General features: G+C 35.0%; 1 pseudogene; it reads left to right on the forward strand.

Annotated features, from left to right (window-relative positions):
• Window positions 1-18,001: 18,001 nt before the first annotated feature.
• Window positions 18,002-19,216, forward strand: LOC102125233 (large ribosomal subunit protein uL3-like; annotated as a pseudogene).
• The last annotated feature ends 4,803 nt before the right edge of the window (window positions 19,217-24,019 follow it).

Here is a 24,019-nt window from a genome sequence, read left to right on the forward strand (position 1 = left end):
TCTCTTTGCATAGCAAGAGTGACCTTGACTCCAGTTCCCAACAAGCTCTTCATCTCTATCTGACACCAATTCAAGCCTGGACTTTATTGTCTATATAACTATTAGCATTTTGGTCAAAGTCATTCAACAAATCTTTAGGAAGTTCCAAACTTTCCCGTATCTTTCTGTCTTTGGAGCCCTCCAATTCTCTAGAAAGTTTCAAGCTTTCCCACATTTTTCTATCTACTTCTGAGCCCTCCAAACTGTTCCAATCTTTGCCTGTTACCCAGTTCCAAAGTTGCTTACTAATTTTTGGATATTCTTATAGTAACACCTTCCTCTACGGGTACCAACTTACTGTACTAGGCCATTCTCATGCTGATAATAAAGACATACCCAAGACTGGGTAATTTATAAAGACAAAGAGGTTTAGTAGACTCTCATTTCCACATTGCTTGGGAGGCCTCACAATCGTGGCAGAAGGGTGGAAGGCGAAGGAGGAGCAAAGGCACCTCTTACATGGTGGCAGGCAAGTAAGCATGTGCTGTGGAACTGCCCTTTGTTTATAAAACCATCAAATCTTATGAGGCTTATTCATTACCACGAGAACAGCACAGGGGAAACCTGCCTCCATGATCCAATTACCTCCCACTGTGAGCCTCCCACAACATGTGGCGATTATGAAAGCTACAACTCAGGATGAGATTTGAGTGGGGACACAGCCAAATTATATTGCTTGGTATCTATTTTTTAACTTACCATGAGCTAAGGAACAGAGACTCTAGTGATCACACATGACAAAGAATATAGCCTCTATAAAAATAGTTGGAAAGATTCACTAGAAAATGGACTACTACGAATTGCAACAACAACAAAAACCTAACAAACCTTGGGGTATGGAGAAAATGTAATTTCCATAGTTACCATATTATAATATAAAAATATCTAGTTTTCAACAAAAAAGATTATGAGACAAAGAATGTCCTTAAAACTATATATGAACAAAATGAGAATGTCAATTAAAATTGAAATGATAAAAAGGAATCAAATACAAATCCTTGATAACAAAAAGTACAATAACTAAAATGAAAAAAGAAAAAGTATTACAAGGGTTCAGGTCAGTTTGGAGTAAGGAGAAAGAATCAGTGAACTTAAGATATGAGAATTGAGGCCGGGAGCAGTGGCTCATGCCTGTAATCCCAGCATTTTGGGAGTCCAAGGTGGGCAGATCATGAGGTCAAGAGATCAAGACCATTCTGGCCAAGATGGTGAAACCCCGTCTCTACTAAAAACACAAAAATTAGTTGGGCGTGGTGGTGTGTGCCTGTATTCTGAGCTACTCAGGAGGCTGAAACAGGAGAATCACTTGAACCTGGGAGGCAGAGATTGTAGTGAGCCAAGATCGCGCCACTGCACTCCAGTCTGGCTACAGAGCGAGACTCTCTCTCTCTCTCTCTCTCTATATATATATCTATATACATATATATAGATATAAATATATTTATATCTATATATATATAAAATCAATTGATATGATCCTATCTGTAGAGCAGAGAAAAGTAAAATAAATGAACAGAGCCTAAAAGACCTATGGGACACCATGAAGCATAGCAAAGTGCAGATAATGTCAGTCCCAGAGGGAGAGAATACAGAAAATTTGGCAGAAAGAATAATTAAAGAAATAAAATTGAAACACTTCCCACATTAATGACAGAAATAAATTGACCCATCCAAGAAGCTCAGCAAACTTTAAGCAGGATAAACTCATAGAGATCACACTAAGATGCATGACAGTAAAATTGTCAAAAGTCAAAGACATAGAGGATTTTGAAAGCATCAAGAAGAAGCAACTTATCAGATTACATACAAGGGATCTTTATTAAGATTAGCATGAGCTTTCCTTTGGAAATCATGGATGCCAGAAGACAGTGAGATGATATACTTAAAGTGCTAAAAGAACAAAAAAAAAAAAAAAAAAAAAAAAAACTTGGATTGGAGGTTCAATATAGCTGACTAGAAGCAGCTAGTGTATGCCACTCTCATGGAGAGGAGATAAAGTGGCAAGTAAATACTAGCTCTTCAAGTGGATTGTCTAAGAGACCACAGCAGGATTCACCAAAGAAATGAGGGGACCCAGCAAGAACAGAGAGGAGTGAAGACAGGCATTCACCCACACAAGACTGACATGGAACGTGGAGAAGCTCCCTAGCATGAAGAAAGCCAGCTTAGGCTTCCAGTGCAGCAACTTCACCCCAGTCAGAGCGCTGTGGTGGGGCACAGCTCTGCATTCATTGGGGGCAAAATTCCCAGAGGTAACAGACAATGCTTGACACCTTTGTGGGCCCCAACAGTGACATTCAGCAATGTTTGGATGGGAGGGAAATATGAGCATGTTACACGTCTCACAGCTGTCAGTCTTCATTGTCCTAGCTGAGGGATGCTGCCCTCCCCAGTGAAAGGCCCACAGCATAGTCGCCCTGCCATCACCTGAACATTTCACCTGGGTCCCAGAGCCTTTGTGAAAACCCAACACCCACAGGCCTGTGATATACCCTCAGATTTCTACCACCTAAGCATTCCACCTGCCTCTGCCAGACAGCTTGGTCAATGACCCAAGGACAAGCCTGCCTCCACATCACAGCCAATACTTGAACTCTGGGCTAGCCAAACCCCAGTCTAGCCCTTCCAGGACTCATACACACTATTCAGCAGGCCATCTAGGGGCCTGGGAACTGGGAAACTACCTACCCCATTTCAACTCTGTGGGCACCTGACCACTTGCCCCAGTGCTGACCCAACCACCTGACACCACCATGACCAACACCTACTCACATGGGCCAAAAAGTGGAGCCCTTCTGCTTTACAAAAAACAGCAGTACTGCCACATTAAAGAACAGGCATGCCATAAAGCTATCTGTATCAGATTGAGTGATAAGGTTATGACCTGAAACCACACCCATGGAAAGTCAGAAAACAGGTGTTTCACATGACTCTCAAGCACGTTACGGTCCAGAGAGACCACAGTGTGCATCTGAACTAGGAATCACAACCACTGGAACAGGGAAATGATAGGGAATTAGATTGCATTCCTGCCTATCAGAGATGAGGAGCCAGTGCAACTCCCTCACACTCCTACCGCCTGCAGATATCTCAGTGCACTTCACCAAGAGCTCCTCTCAGACACTCTCACAGCGGGTGGTGCCTGCACTCACCATTAGAATATTTGTTGGCAACTCAGGGGCTCCAGTTCTCTTCAGCTCTGTCCCACCACCCCATAGAACAGGAAGCTTAGGGCACTGGACACCCCACAGTCCAGCCATTTACCTAAAAAATGGAAAGCACCTCACAGTAAACAAAGATCAGATCCATACCCATCTGTTTGTATGGCAAGTGGTTCTTAGTTGTCAATGCCATCTAGTAGCCTGTAGGTTGAACCTCACAGTCTAAAACAAAACCTGCTGACAGAAATACATAGGACTATAGAAACAAAGGAAAAAGATTCTACCCAACACAACCTTCTCCAGATGAGAACTCAGCATAAGAATTCTGCCACTGTGAAAAATCTGAATATTGTGACACCACCAAAGGTTAACTCTAGCTCTCTTGAGGTGGTCTCTAATCAAAATGGAGGAACATAGATTACATATGGAGAATTCAAAGCATAGATTACAATGATATGCAATAAGATCCAAAACATGGTTGAAAATCAGGACTAAGAAACCTATCAAGCTGTAAAGTTGTCATCTGGTTGTTTTGCAGTTCCTATTGTGTAGTTGCTTTAAAGAGTCTGTGGGTATGTACTTAGGTGTGGTTGTATGGTAGCAGGTATTTTTCTTGTGTTTTCATGTTTAGAACACTCTTAAGAATTGATTAGAATACAAGCCCAATGGTAATAAATTCCCTGAGTGATTGCTTGTCTGAAAAAGATGTTATTTCTCTTTTGCTTATGAAGCTTAGTTTGGCATGGTATAAAATTCTTGGTTGAATTTTCTTTTCTTTGAGAATGCTGAAAATAGGCCCACAATCTCGTCTGGCATGTACAGTTTCTTCTGAAAAGTTCTCTGTTACCCTAATGGGCTTTTATTTGTACATAATCTAACCCTTTGCTCTAGTTGCTTTTAATATTTTTTTTTAGTTTGACCTTGAATAGTCTGGAAATAAGGGAAGGTAATAGTCTGGAAATAAGTCCAAAAAATAGAGAAAGAGGTAAACATCTTACAAAGAATCAATCAGAGCTACTGGAACTGAAAAACTCACTAAAAATTTCAAACTACAAATGAAAGTATTACCAATAGACTGGTTCAAGCAGAAGAAAAAATTTCAGAACTCGGTTTTTCAAACTAACCCAGTTAAACAAAAATAAAGAAAAAGGAATTTATAAAATAAACAAAGCCTCCAGGAAATATGGGATTATGTAAAGTGACTACCCTATGAATTATTAGCATTCCTGATAAAGAAGAAAAAATTGAACAACCTGGAAAACATATTTGAAAGAATAATTCAAGAAAATTTTCCTAATCTTGCTAGAGAGGTAGATATCCAAATACAAGAAATCCAGAAAACACCTGCTAGATACTATACAAAATGAATATTACCAACATACATAGTCACCAGAGTATTCAAGGTCAAACTAAAGAAAAAAACCTTAAAGGCAACTACAGTAAAGGGTTAGATCATGTACAAAGAGAAGTCCATTAGGCTAACAGAGGACTTTTCAGAAGAAACTGTGCATGCCAGAAGAGATTGGGGACCTATTTTCAGCATTCTCAAAGAAAAGAAAATTCAACCAAGAATTTTATACCACACCAAACTAAGCTTCATAAGCAAAAGAGAAATAACATCTTTTCCAGACTAAGGGAATTAATTACCATTGGGCTAGCCTTCCAAGCAATTCTTAAGAGTGTTCTAAACATGAAAACACAAGAACAATACCTGCTACTATACAACCACACCTAAGTACATACCCACAGACTCTTTAAAGCAACTACCCAATAGGAACTGCAAAACCACCAGCTGACAACTTTACAATAGGAGCAAAATCTCACATATCAACATTAAACTTGAACATAAATGGTCTTAACCCCCTCCTTAAAAGACAAAGTGTCAAGTTGAATTTAAAAAAATAATAAGAAGAAGAATTATTCACCAGCTGCCTTCCAGAGACCCATTTCCCACATAATGACACACATAGAATCAAGGTAAGGGTTGAAGAGAGATTTATCATGCAAATGGAAAACAAAAAAGAACAGGAGTTGCTATTCTTATATCAGACAAAATGGTTTTTAAACCAACAAAATTAACAAAGGACAAAGAAGGACACTACATAATGATAAAGGGTTAAATCCAACATGATGACTTAACTATCATAAATACATATGCACTGAACATTAGAACAACCAGATTCATAAAATAAGTACTTCTAGACCTACAATAAGACTCACAGAGCCACACAATAAGAGTGGGGACTTCAACACCTCACTAACAGCATTGGAGAGATCATCAAGACAGAAAACTAAAAAAGAAATTCTAGACTTAAATTTGACACTTGACCAATTGGATCTAATAGACATCTACAAATTACTTCACCCATAAACCACAGAATATGCATTCTTCTCATCTGCACATGGAATATTCTCTAAAATAGACCACATGCTTGGCTATAAAGCAAGTTTCAATCGCTTAAAAATAATAATAAAAAAAAACATACTTGCAAACCACAGTGGAATAAAAATACAAATCAATACCAAAAAAAATCTCTCAAAACCACACACTTAAAGAGAAATTAAATGACATACTCCTGGATCACATTTTGTAAACAATAAAATTAAATATTTTTAAATTATTTGGAATAAATAAAAACAGAGACACAACGTACCAAAATAACTGGGATGCAGCAAAAGCAGTGTTCAGAGGAAAGTTTATGATGCTGAATGCCTACATCAAGAAGCTAGAAAAATCTAATTAACTATCTAACATCACATATAGAGGAACTAGAAAAATAAGAACAAACTAATTCCAAAGCTAGCAGAAGAAAGGAAATAACAAAACTCTGAGGAGAACTGAATAGAACTGAGACAAACAAAAAATGGGTTCTTTGTGAGAATAAACAAGATCAATAGACCACTAGCTAGATTAACAAAGAAAAAAGTGAGAAAAGACAAATAAACACAAGCAGAAATGGCAAAGGTGACATTACAACTGATCCCACAGAAATACAAAAGATCCTCAGAGACTACAATGAATACCTTTATGTAAACAAACTAGAAAATCTAGAGAAAGTGGATAAATTTTTGGAAACACACAACCTCCCAACATTGAGTAAGGAAGAAATTGAAACCATGAAGAGACTAATACCGACTTCCAAGATTGGATCAGTAATACAAAACCTAACAAGCAAAAAGAGTCCTGGACCAGATGAATTTACAGCTCAATTCTGCCTGACATAAAAAGAACATCCATTACCAATCCTATTTAAACCATTACACACACAAAAAAAAAATGGAGATGGATGATACCCTCTATAACTCATTCTATGAACCCAGTATCACTCTGATACCAAAATCTGGCAAAGACACAACAAAAAAAGAGAAAACTACAGGCTAATATCCCTGATAAACATAGATGTAAAAATACTCAGCAAAATACCAGCAAATCCAACCTAGCAGCACATGACAAAGTAAATTCAACACAACCAAGTAGACTTATTGCTGGGATGGAGGGGTGGTTCAACATACAAAAATCAATAAATGTGATTAATCTCATCAATAGAATTAAAATTTAAAAAACAAATAATTTCAATAGATGCAGAAAAACCTGATAGAATCCATCATCCTCTCATGATAAAAACTTTCAACGGACTAGGCATCAAAAGAACACACCTCAAACTAATAAGAGCCTTCTATGACAAACCCACAGCCAACATCGTAAGAAACAGGCAAAAGCTGGAAACATTCCACTTAAGAACTGGAAAAATAAGAATTATGCCCACTCTCACCACTCCTATTCAACATGGTACTGGAAGTCCTAGCCAGAGCAATCAGTCAAGAAATAGAAGCAAAAGATATCCAAATAAGAAAGGAAGAAGTCAAATGATCTCTCTTCATTTATTATATGGTTCTATACCTAGAAAACTCTAAAGATGTCATGAAAAGGCTCGTTGAGCTAATAAACAACTTCAGTAAAATTTCAGAATACAAAATCAATGTACAAAAAGCAATACCATTTCTATACACTAATAATGTTCAAGCCGAGAGCCAAATAAAATAACTGAATCCCATTTACATGCCAACAAAAATAATAAAATACCTAAGGAGGTGAAAGATCTCTACAAGGATAACTACAAAACACTGCTGAAAAAATCAGAGATAGTACAATCAAGTGGAAAACATTCCATATTCAGGGTCAGAAAGAATCAATATCATTAAAATGGCCATATTGCCCAAAGCAATCTATAGATTCAACACTATTCCTATCAAGCGACCAACATCATTTTTTCACAGAATTAAAAAATAATTCTAAAATTTATATTGAACTAAAAAAAGAGCTTGAATAGGCAAAGCAATCCTAAGCAAAAAGAACAGAGCTGGTAGCATCACTTTATCTGATTTCAAAATAGAGTATAAGATTACAGTAACCAAAACAGCATGATATAGGTACAAAACCAGACACATAGACAAGTGGGATGGAATATAGACCCCATAAATAAAGCCACACACCTACAGCCATCTGATCTTCAACGAGTAGACAACAATAAGCAATGGGGAAAGGATTCCCTATTCAACAAATGGTACTGGGATAGCAGCTAGCTATGTGCAGAAAAATAAAACTGGATTCCTACTTTGTACCATATTCAAAAATTAACTCAAGATGGATTTAAGATTTAAATGTAAGACCTCAAACTATAAGAATCCTAGAAGAAAACCTAGGAAACATCATTCTGAACATTGACCTTGGGGAAGAATTTATGACTAAGTCCTCAAAAGCAATTAAAACAAAAACAAACAATTGACAATTGGGACCTCATTAAACTAATGACCTTCTTTACAGCAAAAGAAACTATCAATAGAGTAAACAGACAACCTACAGAATGGGAGAAAATATTCATAAACTATGAATATAGTATCTACAAAGGTCCGATGTCCAGAATCTATAAGGAACTTGAACAATTAAGAAAAAAAAAAAAAAAAAAACTCCTGTTAAAACATAGGCATATAAAACACTGATGAAGGAAATTGAAGAGGACACCAGAAAAACGGAAAAATATTTCATGTTCTTATATTAGAAGAATCAATATTGTTATAATGTCCATACTACCCAAAATATTCTACAAATTTAATGCAATCCCTATAAAAATACCAATGACATTCTTCACAGAAATAGAAAAAACATTCTAAAATTCATATGGAATCACAAAAGACTCAGAATACCCAAAGCTATCCTAAGCACAAAGAACAAAACTGGAAGAATCACATTACCTGACTCCAAATTATACTACAGAGCTATAGTAAGCAAAAGGGCATAGTACTGGCATAAAAGCAGACATGTAGACCAATGGAACAGAATACAGAACACAGAAACAAACTCATATACCTACAGCAAACTCATTTTTTACAAAGGTGCCAAGAACATACACTGGGGAAAAGTCTCTTCAATAAATGGTGTTGGGAAAACTGGACATCCATATGCAAAAGAATGAAATGACTCATATCTCTCACCATATACAAAAATCAAATTAAAATACATTGAAGACTTAAATATAAAGGCTCCATTTATGAAATTACTAGAAAAAAAGATTGGGGAAAATTTTCAGGCCATTGGTATGGGTAAAGGCTTCTTTAGCAATACCCTACAAGCACCGGCAAAGAAAGCAAACATGGACAAATGGGATCACATTAAGTTAAAGAGCTTCTGCACAGGAAAAGATACAATCAACAAACTGAAGACATAACCCATAGAATGGAGAAAATATTTGCAAACTACCCCTCTGACAAAAGGTTAATAACCAGAATATAAGAAGCTCAAACAACTCTATAGGAAAAAAAATCTAATAAGCCAATCAAAAATGGGCAAAATATTTAAATAGACATTTCTCAAAAGAAGACATACAAATAGCGGTGGTCAACATCATTGCTTATCAGAAAAATGCAAATCAAAATTACAATGAGATATCATGTAACTCCAGTAAAAATGACTTATATAAAAAAGACAGGAAATAACAAATGCTGATGAGGATGTGGAGAAAAGGGAACTTTTGTACACTGTTGGTGGGAGTGTAAATTAGTACAACCACTATTGGGAACAGTTTGGGGTTTCCTCAGAAACCAAAAATTGAGCTACCATATGGCCCAGCAATCCCACTGCTGGGTATATACCAAAAAAAAAAAAAAAAAAAAAAAAAAGGAAATCAGTATATCAAAGAGATACCTGCACTCCTATGTTTGTTGCAGCACTGCGTACAATAGCTAATAGTCAATGAACTAAACTCTCCAATCAAAAGACATAGACTGGCTGAATGGATTAAAAAAATAAGACCCACTGGCTTGTTGTCTACAAGAAACACACATCACCTATAAAAACACACATAGACTGAAAATAAGGGGATGGAAAAAGATATTACATGCCAATGCAAACCAAAAAGAAACACCTGGAATAGCTATACTTACGTCAGACAAAATAGACTTCAAGACAAAAAGTATGAGACAAAAAAGGTAAATATAATAACAAAGGGGTCAATTCAGCAAGAGGATAGAACAATTTTAAATATATATGCACCCAACACTGGAGCACCCAGATATCTAAAGCAAATATTATTAGAGCTAAAGAGAGAGACAGGCCCCAAAACAATAATAGCTGGAGACTTCAACACGCCATTTTCAGCATTGGACAGATCTTCCAGACAGAAAATCAACAATAAAACCTTGGACTTAATCTATACTACAGACCAAATGGATCTCATAGATATGTACAGAACATTTCATTCAACAACTGCAGAATACACATTCTTTTCCTCAATACATGGATCATTCTCAAGGATAGACCATATGTAAGCTAACAAACAAGCTGTAAACTGTTCAGATAAATTGAAATAATACCAGGCATCTTCTCTGACTACACTGGAATAAAACTGGAAATTAAGTACAAGGGGAATTTGTGAAACTATTCAAATACATGGAAATTAAACAATATGCCCCTGAGTAATAGTGAGTGCGTAAAGAAATGAAGAATAAAATTGAATCATGTCTTGAAATAAATTTTAATGAAAACACAACATGCCAAAACCTATAAAATTCAGCAAAAGCTGTACTAAAAGTAAAGGCTATAACTAAAAGTGTCTATATCAAAATAAACAATCTAACATTGCACATTAAAGAACTAGAAGAGCAAGAGCAAAGCAAACCCAAAATTAATAGAATAAAAGACATAATAAAGATCAGGGAAGAAATAAACAAAATTGAAACAAAGAAAATAATACAAAAGATCAATGAAACAAAGAGCTGTTTTTTGAAAAGATAAGCAAAACTGGGAAGCCTTTAGCCAGACTAATGAAGAAAAAAGAGAGAAGATTCAAATAAATGAAATCAGAAATTAAAGAGACACAACAATTGATACCACAGAAATTCAAACGCTCATCATTGGCTACTATGAGCAACTATATGCCAATGAATTGGAAAATCTAGAAGAAATGGACAAATTACTAGACACATACAACCTACCATGATTGAACCAGGAAGAAATTTAAAACCTGAACAGATCAATAACAAGTAATGAGATTGAAGCATTAATAAAAAGTCTTCCAGTAAAAAAATGCCTGGGGCTTGATGGCTTCACTGCTGAATTCTACTAAACTTCTAAAGAAGAACAAATATCAATCCTACTCAAACTACTCTGAAAAATAGAGGATGAAATACTTCCAAACTCATGCTATGAGACCCGTATTACCCTCATACTCAAACCAGACAAAGTCACATTAAAAAGAAAGCTGCAGGTCAATATACCTGATGAATATTGGTGCATAAATCCTCAACAAAATACTAGCAAACAAATTCAGCAAACTGAATTCAACAATACAACAATACATTCAAAAGATCATCCATCATGACCAAGGGGGATTTATCTCTTGGATGCACAGATGGTTCAGCATATGCAAATCATTCAATATGATATATCACATCAACATAATAAAGGATAAGATCCATATGAAAACTTCACTTGATGCTGAAAAATAATTGATAAAATTCAATATCGCTTCATGGTAAAAACCCTTAAAAAACTGTGGATGGAAGGAACATACCACAACATAATAAAAGCCATGTATGGCAGACCCACAGCTAGTATCACCCTGAATGGGGAAAAGCTGAAAGCCTTTTCTCTAAGACCTTGAACTCGACAAGGATGCCCACTATCACCACTGTTATTCAACATAGTACCAGCACGCTTAGCTACAGCAATTGTACAACAGAAAGATATAAATGGCATCCAAATTCACAATAAGAAAGTCAAATTATTTTTGCTTACAGGTGGTATAATCTTATATTTGAAAAAACCTAAAGACTACATAAGGAATCTATTAGAACTAATAACAAATTCAGTAAAGTTGCAGGATACAAAATTGATATACAAAAATTGTAGCATTTCTATATGTCAACAGAGAATAATGTGAAAAAGAATTCAAGAATGTAATTCCATTACAATAGCCAAACATACAATTAAATACCTAGGAATTAACCAAAGAAGTGAAAGATTTATATAATAAAATCTATAAAACACTGACAAAAGAAATTTAAGGGAACACCAAAAAATGGAAAAATATCCCAAGTTCATGGATTGCAACAATCAATACTGTGAAAATGTCGATATAACCCAAAGGAATCTACAGATTCAAAGCAATTTCTATCAAAATACCAATGATATTCTTCACAAATATAGAGATAACTATCCTAAAATTCATATGGAACTACAAGAGACATAGAATAGGCAAACTTATTCTAATAAAAAAGAAAAAAATCTGGAGGAATTTCATTACCTGACTTCAAATTATACTATAGAGCTATAGTAACCAAAAGAGTATGGTACTGGCATAAAAACAGACACATAGAGCAATAGGACAAATTAGAGAACCCATAAAAAATGCACAAACCTACAGTTAACTTAGTTTAGGCAAAATGCCAAGAACGTACACTAGGGAAAAGATAGCCTCTTCAATAAATAGTGCTGGAAGCATGAGATATCCATATATGGAAGAATGAAACTAGACCAGTATCTCTCACCATATACAAAAATCACATCAAAATGGATAAAAGACTTAAATCTAAGACCTCATATTATGAAACTACTACAAGAAAACAGTGGGAAAACTCTCCACAACGTTGCTCTGGGCAACAATTTCTCGAGTAATATTCCATAAGCACAGGCAATCAAAGCAAAAGTAGACAAACGGGATTATGTCAAGTTAGAAAGCTTCTGCACAGCAAAGGAAACAAACAACAAAGTGAAGAGAAAACCCCTAGAATGGTAAAAAAATATATATTTGCAAACTCCCCATCTGACGGGAGGTTAATAGCCAGGATATATAAGGAGCTCCAAAAACTCTATAGAAAAAAACCTAATAATTCAACCAGAAAATGAGCCAAAGATTTGAATAGACATTTCTCAAAAGAAGGCATACAAAAGGCAAACAGGCATGTGAAAAGTTGTTCAACATCACTGATCATCAGGGCAATGCAAGTCAAAATTACAATGAGATATAATGTCACCCCAGTTAAAATGGCTTGTATCCAGAAGACAGGTAATAACAAATGCTTGCACAGATGTTGAGAAAAAGGAACCCTTGTGCACTGTTGGTGGGAATGTAAGTTAGTACAACCGCTATGAAAAACAGTTTGGAGGTTCTTCAAAAAAAAACTAAAAATTAAAGTACCATATGATCCAGCAAACCCACTGCTGGGTACATAACCCCTCAAAAAGGAAATCAGTATATTGGTAAGATATGTGCACTCCTATGTCTATTGCAGCCCTGTTTACAATAGCTTAGATTCGATGTAAACTAAGTGTCCATCAACAGATAAATAAAGAAAATGTGGTACATATACACAATAAAATACTATTTAGTTATAAAAGAGAATTAGATACAGTCATTTTCAACAATATGTATGGAATTGGAGATCATTGTGTTAAGTGAAATAAGCCAGGCACAGAAAGACAAACATTGTATGTTTTCATTCACTTGTGGGATCTAAAAATCAAAACAATTGAATTCATGGATATAGCAAGTACAAAGATGGTTAGCAGAATCTAAGAAGTATAGTGGAACAGTGGGAAAGGATGTGGGGATGGTTAATGGGTACAAAAATAGAAAGAATGAATAAGACCTACTATTTGATAGTACAATAGGGTGACAAAAATCAATAACTTAATATTACTTTTAAAAATAACTTAGAGTATAATTGGATTGTGTGTAACACAAAGGATAAATGTCTGAGAGGATGGATATCCCATTCTCCCTAATGTGCTTATTTCACATTGCATGCCTTTATCAAAACATCTCATGTACTCCATAAATATGTACAGCTGCTATGTACTCACAAAAATTAAAAATATATAAATAAATATAAATAAATTTTTAAAAGAAAGAAGACATAAAAATGTCAGTTATATTAAATGGTGCTCAACATCATTGAACATCAGAGAAATGCAAATGGATATTACAATGCAATGCCATCTATCCCCAGTTAAAAAGGCTTATATTTAAAAGACAGGCAATAACAAATGCTGGTGAGGATGTGGAGAAAATGGAGCCCTTGTATATTGTCGGTGCTATTGTAAATTAGTACAGTCACAATACAGAACAGTATGGAGGTTCCTCAAAATACTAAAAATAGAGCTACCATATGATACATCAATCCTACTGCAGGGTGTATATCAAATGGAAAGAAATCAGTATATCAAAGAGATATTTGCACTCCCATGTTTGTTGCAGCACTGTCTACACTATCCAGGATTTGAAAGAAACCTAAGGGTTCATCAAACAGAAGAATGGATACAGAAAATGTGGTACATATACAAAATGGAGTACTATTCAGCTATAAAAAATAATAAGATCCTGTCATTGGTAAAAACATGGATGGAACTGGAGGCCATTATGTTATGTAAAATAAGCCATGCAAAGAAATACAAGCATCCCATGTTCTCACTTGTTTGTCGGATATAAAAATCAAAACAATTGAATTCATGGTGGTAGAGAGTAGAAATATGGTTGCCAAATACTGGGAAGAGTAATGGGAGGATGGGGGGAAGATGGAGATGGTTAATGGGTACAAAAATAATAGAACGAACAAACGATGATATGGTATGGCTGTGTCTCCACCAAAATCTCATCTTGAATTGCAGCTCCCATAATTTCCACATGTTGTGGGAGGGACCCGATGGGAGATAATTGAATCATTAGGGCAGTTTTCTCCATACCGCTCTCGTGGTAGTGAATAAGTGTCAGGAGATCTGATGGTCTTATAAGGGGTATTCTTTTTTGCTTGGCTCTCATTTTATCTCTTGTCTGCCATTATGTAAGATGTGCCTTTCACCTTTCTACCATGATTGTGAGGGCTCCCCAGCCATATGGAACTGTGAGTCCATTAAACCTCTTTCACTTTACAAATTTCCCAGTCTCAGTTATGTCTTTATCAGCATTGTAAAAACAGACTAATACAAATGAAATCTAGTATTTGCTAGCACATCATGGTAACTATAGTCAATAATAATTTAATTGTATATTTTTCAAAAACTAAAATTATACAATTGTTTGTAACACAAAGGATAAATGCTTGAGGGGATAGATACCCCATTTTTCATGGTACAATTATTATGCATCGCATACCTATATCAACACATCTCATGAACCCCATAAATATATACACCTACTATATATGTACACAATTTAAATTTTTAAAAGTATAAAAGTAAAAAAATATCAAAATCAATGGAATGAAAATAACTAAAACAATTTTGAAAATAAATAAATTGATAGGACTGAGTATACAAAATTTCAAGATATTAGATAACTACACTAATCAAGTCTGTGATATTGTGCAAGAGATATACACAGGCATTAATGAAGTAGAACAAGTAACCTAGAAAGAGATGAACATATGTGCCCCACTAATGTTTTACAATGGTATAAAGCAATTCATTAGAGGAAAAAATGGTCTTTTCAACATATTTTCTCAGAACAATTGAACATACACAGGCAAAAGATATATAGCTCCTCCCTTAACTCTCTCGCTTTATACAAAAATTTCCTCAAAATAAACCAGAAACTTAAATGTAAATCATAAAACTATAAAGCTTTTAGTGAAAAAGTAGGAGAAAAACTTCAGGATCTAGGGCTAGGCAAGGAATTCTTAGACTTGACACTGAAAATGTCCAAGAAAATGTTATGAATTGGACTTCATTAAAATTACAGACTTCTGCTCTTCCAAAAACCACTATAAGAGGGTGAAAATATGAGCTACACATTAGACAAAAATGTCTGCATGCTGCATATCTGAAAAAAAAAACTTGAATCTAGAATACATAAAGAATTCTTAAAGCTTAACATCAGAAAGTAAACAATATAGTTAGAGAATAGGCAAAATATATGGAGAGACATTTTCCTGAAGAGGCTATATATATGGCAAACAAGCATATGAATATATGTTCAAAATCATTAGTCATTGGAGAAAATACAAATGAAAGCCACAAAGAGATGCAACTTAAAACACACTTACTAGAACGGCTAAAATATAAGAAATTGTAACAACATAAAATTCTGATGAGGATGCAGTGCACCTAGACAATTGATACGTTGTTGGTAGTACTGTAAGATAGTACAGAAACTAAAATCAGTTTGGCAGTTTCTTAGGAAACTGTTCATACGATTACCATATGACACAGCAATTGCACTCTTGGGTATTTATCTCAGAAAAATGGATACTTATGTTCACACAAAATCCTGTAGATGCATGTTCAGAGTAACTTTACTTGCAATTGTCAAAAATTGAACCAGTGCAAATACCCTTCAATTGGTTAATGGTTAAACTGTTTACTTCTACACCATGGAATACTACTCAGCAATAAACAGGAATGAGCTTTTGATACATGCAAGAGCTCAGTGAAACTTAAGGGAATTATGCTTAGTGAAAAAAGGCAACCACAAAATATTACATATAAAGTGATTCCATTTATACAGCATTTTTGAAGTGACACAATTACAGAAATCAAACAGAGCAAATGGTAGTCACATATTACATATACAGAAACAAATGTAAGATTTACAGCATACTTTTGCCTGAATCTATGTTAACCTGATATTAGTGAATTCATATCTTTAAAGTATTGAAAGAAAAACCTGTCAATTCAATTCTCTTTATTTTTGTATATTTAGCAGCACACTTCTAAATAACCCATGGTCAAAGAGGAAGCATAAGAGATGCTAAATACCCTTTGAATTAAATGAAAACAGAAACACAATATATCAAAATTTGTGGTACACAGCTGAGGTAGAGCTTGGGAGAAATTTTATAGGATTAAATGCTTACATTAGTAAAGAACAAAGATCTAAAATGATTTAATATTTCCCCTTAAGTAACTAGGGGAAGTAGAACATTTCAGACACAAGGCATGTAGAATGAAGAAAAGCTAGAGCAATAAATAAGTAATAAAAGTAAAAACAAAACAGAGAAATCAATAAAATTTAAAATAAACAATAAGGATAATCAATAAAATGAAATGATATTTCTGCAAGATGAAAAAAAGAATGCCTGTAATTGGTCTAATGAAGACAAAATAAAACACAAAGAAAGCACAAATTACCAATATAAGAAACAAAAGAGGAGACATCACTACACATGCTTCCAAGACTTAAAGCATGAGTGAATATTTAAAAAATTCTATGTCAATAAATTTCATACATAAAATGGACCACAATTCTTGAAAATCAAACATTACCAAAATTTATTGAAAAAAATAGATTAACCCAAAGATAATTAGTAAACAAATACCATTTTCAGTTAAAATATCTTGCATAGGAAAAATCCAAGGCTAAAAATGTCTTCAGTGGCAATATATAATAAACATTTAAGGAGAACTAAAAGCAATGCTACAAATACTCTTCTAGAAAATAAAAGAAGAGAGAAATTTTCAAATAATTTTATGAGTCACAAATTCCCAAGACACCAAGTCGGACAAAGACATTACAAGAAGAGAAAACTAAAGACCAAGCTCCTTCACGAACTTTGGCAAACAATCCTAAAAAACATATGTTAATAAATCAAATCCAGCAATATATAGGAAGGATAATATACCATGACTAAGTAGGGTTTATTACATGAATACCAGTTTGTTTCAACATGGGAAAATTAATCAATGTAATTCAAAATATCAACAAGAAAAAAATGCAAATTATATAAGATTTATCTCAATAGATGCAGGAAAAGCATTTGACAAAGTTAACATCTATTCAAAAATTCTCAACAAACTAGGAATATAAGGAGATTTTCATAACCTGAGAAAAGGCATGTCTGGAACATATACAGTTAGCATCAGACTTCCTGATGAAAGACTTAATTCTTTATCATATCAGAAACAAGGTAAGGATGTTCACTTTCACCACTTGCATTCAACATAATATTGTAGGTCCTAGCCAGTGCAATCATGTACAGAAAGTAAATAAAAGGCAGGTAAATTGAAAAAGAAGTAATTAAACTATATTTATTTTCAGATGTCATGATTGTCTATTTATAAAAAAAAATCTTCCAAAAAAATCTGTTATACCTGAGAAGCAATTTTTCACCATCACAGAATGCAAAGTCCATATATAAAAGTCAATTGAAATTTTATACTCCATCAACAAACAACTGAAAATTTAAATGAAGAAAACACTACCATTTATAATGATATTGAGATATGAAATACTCATAAATAAGCCTAACAAAATGTAATGCTTATGTGCTGAAAAATATAAAACATTTCTCCAGTGGAATTTGATGGTGTGATGTCTCACAGAAAGTTCTCTGCTCCCAGACAGGGGTCCCTCGGCTTCCTGCCTTGAAAGCGCAGCAGCAGGCATCATGGGAAGGTGAAGAGCTTCCCTAAGGATGACCCTTCCAAGCTGGTCCACACAGCCTTCACAGCCTTCTTGAGATAAAAGATTGGCATGACCCACATCGAGAGGGGAAGTCAATAGGCCAGGATCCAAAGTGAGTATGAAGGGGTGGTAGAGGCTGTGGCCATTGTGGAGACAACCACCCATGGTGGTTGTGGGCATTATGGGATATGGGGAAACCCCTTGAGGCATCTGAACTTTCAAGACCATCTTCGCTGAGCACATCAGCAATGAGTGCAAAAGGCGTTTCTACAAGAACTGGCATAAATCTAAGAAGAAGGTCTTTGCCAAGTACTGCAAGAAATGGCAGAAAGAGAATGGCAAGAAGCAGGTGTAGAAGGACTCTAGCAGCATGAAGAAGTACTGCCAAGTCATCCGTGTCATTGCCCACACCCAGATACACTTACTTCCTCTGCACCAGAGGGCCCACCTGATGGAGATCTAGGTGAACCGAGGCACCATGGCTGAGAAGCTGTACAGGGCCTAGAAGAAGCTCGAGCAACAGGTACATGTGATCCAAGTGTTTGGGCAGGATGAGATGATTGAAGTCATTGGGGTGACCAAGGGCAAAGGCTACAAAGGGGTCACCAGTTGTTGGCACACCAAGAAGCTGCCCCACAAGACCCACTGAGGCTTGTGCAAGGTGGCCTGTACTAGGGCATGGCATCTTTCCCATGTGGCCTTCTCTGTGGCACACACTGGCCAGAAAAGCTACCATCATGGCACTGAGATCAACAAGAAGATCTATAAGATCGGCCAGGGTTACCTTATCACGGATGGCAAACTGATCAAGAACAATGCCTCCATTGACTATGACCTGTCTGACAAAAGCATCAACCTCTGGGTGGCTTTGTCCACTGTGGCGAAGTGACCAATGACTTTGTCATGCTAATAGACTGTGTGGTGGGAACCAAGAAGCGAGTGCTCATCCTCTGCAAGTCCTTGCTGGTCCAGACCAAATGGCAGGCTCTGGAGAAGATTGACTTTAAGTTCATTGACACCACCTCCAAGTTTGGCCATTGCCACTTCCAGACTATGAAGGAGAAGAAAGCATTCATGAGACCACTCAAGAAAGACTGAATTGCAAAGGAAGAAGGAGCTTAATTCCAGGAACAGATTTTGCAGCTGGTGGGGTCTCAATAAAAATTATTTTCCACTGAAAAAAATAAATAAATATGAATAAAACATTTCTGTGAGAAATCTAGAAAGATCTAAGTAACAAGAGAGATACAGAGTGATCATAGATTACAAAACAATATATTAAGATAATTAAGATATCAAATCTCCTGGTATGAATCAAGGCATTCTCACTCAAAATTCCATCAGGCTGTTTTATTTCCATAAAAGTTATCAAGCTAATTATAAGTTTTATATGAAAAAGTCAAAGAACTTGGAATTATACAAACAACTTTAAGGAAAACAGAATTCAAGGTATTTTACTATTTAATTTTAAGGCTTACAAGTTTATAATTATCAAGTCCGTGTGGCATTGATAAAAGGACACATAGAGATTTATGGAACAACATAGAGAATCCAGAAATAGACATGGATCTATATGTTCCATTGATCTCTTTGACAAATTGCCAATATAATTCACTGGTACACGATAGTCTTTTGAAAAATGTTGCTGGGAAATGTATGCATCTCTATTAATAAATGAACCTTGAACCATACATCAAACCACATGCAAAAATTAATTAAAAACATATCATAACATAAATGTAAGACTATAAAACTTCTAAAAGCAAACCTAGGGGAAAATATTCCTGAATTTTGACTATCCAAAGATATAGTGACTATACAAGAATACAAACCATTAAAGAAAAATAAACGATAAATAAGACATAATTAAAATTGAAAACTGCAGTTCTTTAAAACACAATTTTACAAACATTAAAAGGTAAGCCACAAAGACAAAATATTTGCCAAATACATATCTGATAAAAGACCTATGCACAGAATTTAAAAAGAAAACTACAACTCAATGTTGTATGTGCTAGTACATTTGCATTGCAATAAAAGGAATACCTGAAGCAGGATAACTGAGAAAGAAAAGGGTCTTATTTGGCTCATGGTTTTGCAGGCTGTCCATGAAGCATGGCACCAGTATGTGCCTCTGGTGAGGGTCTCAGGAAGCTTATAATCATGGCGAAAGGTGAAGGGGAATCAGCATGTCACATGGCAAGAGAGGAAGCAAGAGAAAGAGGAGAGGTGCCACATTCTTTGAAATGACAAGATCTCATGTGAACACAGAGTGAAAACTCACTCATTACTACAAACGAGGGCACCAAGCAATTCCTGAGGAGAGATATGCCCCCATGACCCCTACTTGGCCCCATCTTCAACGTTAGAGGTCACATTTTAGCACACATTTGTAACGGACAAAACATGCAAACCATATCACTGTAGTAATAAGACAACGAAATTTATAGAGGAAAGATTTGAACAGACACTTTATCAAAGAAGAGATACAGATTACAAATAAGCACATGAAAAGATGATCAACACCATTAGCCATTAGGAAAATGTAAATTAAAATCACAATAAGATACTATTACATACCTACTATACTATAAAACTATCTAGATTTTTTAATGCAAATACAAGAAGGAAGAACAAATTTAACTTCCATGCATTGCTGGTAGGAATGCAAATTATGCAAAGATTTTAAAAAAGATTTTGGCACTTTCTTCGAAAAATGAACATACAGTTATCATATGACCCAGCCGGTTGAATACTAGTAATTTATCCAAGAGAAATAAAAAGATGTGTCCACACAAAGAACTTCACACAAATGATCATAACAGCTTTATTAATAATAGCCAAAAACTGGAAAGTATCCAAATGTTCACCAAATGGTGAATGGCTAAACAAATTGTGGTAGACTTACACAATGAAAACTATTTAGCAATAAAAAGACTGATACACACAACATAGAATTTTAAAAGTCCTATTTTTAGGGTAAGAAGCCAGACACAAATCGCATATATATGATTACATTTATATGACATCCTAGAAAAGACAAAATTTTAGACAGATATCAGATCAGTGCCAGAAGCTGGGAGTGGGATTCCTGATTTCATTCTAAAGAAAAGCCAGTGTCCTTCCAATATGACATCCACATTACCTCTCTGACCTTATCTCCTACTCCTCTCTTGTTCACTTCACCTGAGCCCCACTGGCCTCCTGACCTTTTTTTTTTTTTTTTTTTTTTTTTTTTGGAGTCTTGCTCTGTCACCAGGTTGGAGTGCAGTGGCACCATCTTGGCTCACTGCAACCTTCCGCCTCCTGGGTTCAAGGGATTCTCCTACCTCAATCTCCCCAGTGCTGGGATTACAGGCGCCCACCACCATACCCAGCTAATTTTTGTATTTTTAGTAGAGACGGGGTTTCACCATGTTGACCAGAATGGTCTCGATCTCCTGACGTTGTGATCTGCCTCAACCTCCCAATGTGCTGGGATTGCAGGCGTAAGCCACCGTGCCCGGCCCCTCCTACCTATTTCTAAAACACACTAGGCACACTGCCATTTTAGGACTTTTTGCACTGGCTATTTTCTTTACCTTGAACATTTTTCTCTGAATAACTGGTTGGTTTACTTCCTCTTGAGTCTCAATTCTTTCTTCAAATGACACCTTCTGAAGAAAGTCCACCATGACAATCTTATTTAATACTGATTCTTCCTTTCCAAACATTCCAGACATTTATCATCTTCTAACATATTAAATAACTTACTCATTTTGTTCATTTTTGTTTGCCTTCCCCACTAGAACATGAGCATTATAAGAGCAGAGATTTTTGCCTGATTTGTCGATTGGTTTATTCCAATCAAATAGAACAGTGGAAGCTTGGGGCATAGTAGGCCACAGTATTTGTTAAATGAAGACATGCTACATAAACATAACTGAATAATTATACTAACTCTAAGATTAAATTTGCTTTCCTCTCTTTTCATGGCCTTGAATTTTTATTGTAATTTTTATCATAGTTATTATCCTATTGAGATAGGATAATAAAAATATGTAACATATATGGCTGTTGGTAATTAAATATATATGTTTCTAAAGAAATATTTAGAAACATATATTTCTATATAGAGAGAAATTTGTGTGTGTGTGTGTGTGTGTGTGTAGAAATTGAAATACCTTTTGAGAAAGAGTCTAGGTCAGAACTAATAACACAGAGTGAAAATGGTAAATTTTTCCTTTGGCTAAATCTGCCTCTCACCTCATGCAAGCTTTCTTGACTATTCCACCCCCACTGCCCCCCACACATACACATTGATTATACTCTTGCCCCTCCATATTTCTTCCTCATTCTATTTCTACTTTATTTGATTGCATATGTTGTCTAGTTCAGTGATTGCCAAGCCTGGATGATCATCAGAGTCACTGAAGACGCCTTAAAAAATACAGATGCCTATTCACTCCAAACATACCGAGCAATGATCATTAGGAATAGAAACCTGGGATCTGTATTTTTGAGTAGCTTATCTGCATGATTTGGATAATCACCCAGACTTAGGGCAAACTTAAGTCTAAATGGTGTAAATGGTCCCTGTCTAAAATGTTTAAATGGTTCCTCAAATGACTCTACGACTAGATTCCAAGTGCCTAAGTTTTGTAATAAGTTTTCCTGTGTCTATGAGAAGACTGATAGGATAATAGGAACTTTAAAAAATGGATGCTTGATGATCAGGACTAGTTAATCTTGTCCATGCCAACTTATTTTATGGCAAAGGTAAAGCATTCCATTTTTATTGGCATAACTCAGTTTCCACGACCATTCATAGTCTCTCATGGTCTGCCCACAGGACTCTGTGCTTGAAACTCCATCCTCTAAACTGTCCTAGTCAAACTTTTCTTTTTTAAAAAAGTGATTACGAGAGGTTTTAGTTTATATGCCAATGAAACTTGCAGATGATCCAAAGATAGATAAAATTCTGCCATACATTGAATGACATAAGAGATTCAAAATTCCCTGGACATGTTGAAATGTTCAGCCCAAACCAAAATGGTTTAATTTGACAGAGACTGATGTAGTTATAACATCATACTCCATTCCACTTTCAGGAATCACTCCTCAAAATAAGGAATTAGGCAGTCTTATGTTTAAAGAATTTTATCACAGTATATTTTAAATAGGCAAATAATTATAATTCTAATTTTTGAACAACAGATTTAAGTAGTGCTAAAGGTCCAAAGAAACGATTAAACATCATGCACAAATATTCCACATAGAAATAACTAATATTCACATGATGATGCATTGCCTTTCATTTTATTACTATAATTTTTCTTATTAAAATATAATCATATGTACATAATATCCTATTTTTCCCATTATGTTAAATATACAACCATTAAAAATGCTTTGAAGACTCATATTACACCCTGTAACTTTATTTTCACATTCTTTTAGTTCAAATCATTTATATTGGGCAATGAATACTTTTATACATACACATATGGCCATAATATGTCTGTTAAGAAACTATTGTTTTGCAAATCATTTCTTCATGTTTCTTATACATTATACAGGTATAATTTAAATGTTTTAAATTATTATTTATATGGTTGTTTTATGTATTGTGAAGGTCAATTATTAAAAATATTTTTTTTCACAAAATGCCAAATAACATTTTCGTCTATATATTTTTTGAAATTTTGAATGTCTTTTATGTAACCCAATGTATTGATTTTCACTTTGTTGTTTCTTATATGATTACAAATTCTTTCCCATTAGGCCTAAATTTACCTATATTTTCTTCCAAGTGTTATTAGCTTTTCTTACTATAGATGCTCCTTGACTAAAAATGGGATTATGTCCTATTAAGTCTGTTGTAATTTGAAAGAATTGTTAAGTAAAAATGCATTTAATATACCTAACCTACTAAACATTATAGCT

The sequence above is a fragment of the Macaca fascicularis genome, chromosome X, assembly GCF_037993035.2.
Source record: "Macaca fascicularis isolate 582-1 chromosome X, T2T-MFA8v1.1".
Taxonomy (NCBI): domain Eukaryota; kingdom Metazoa; phylum Chordata; class Mammalia; order Primates; family Cercopithecidae; genus Macaca; species Macaca fascicularis.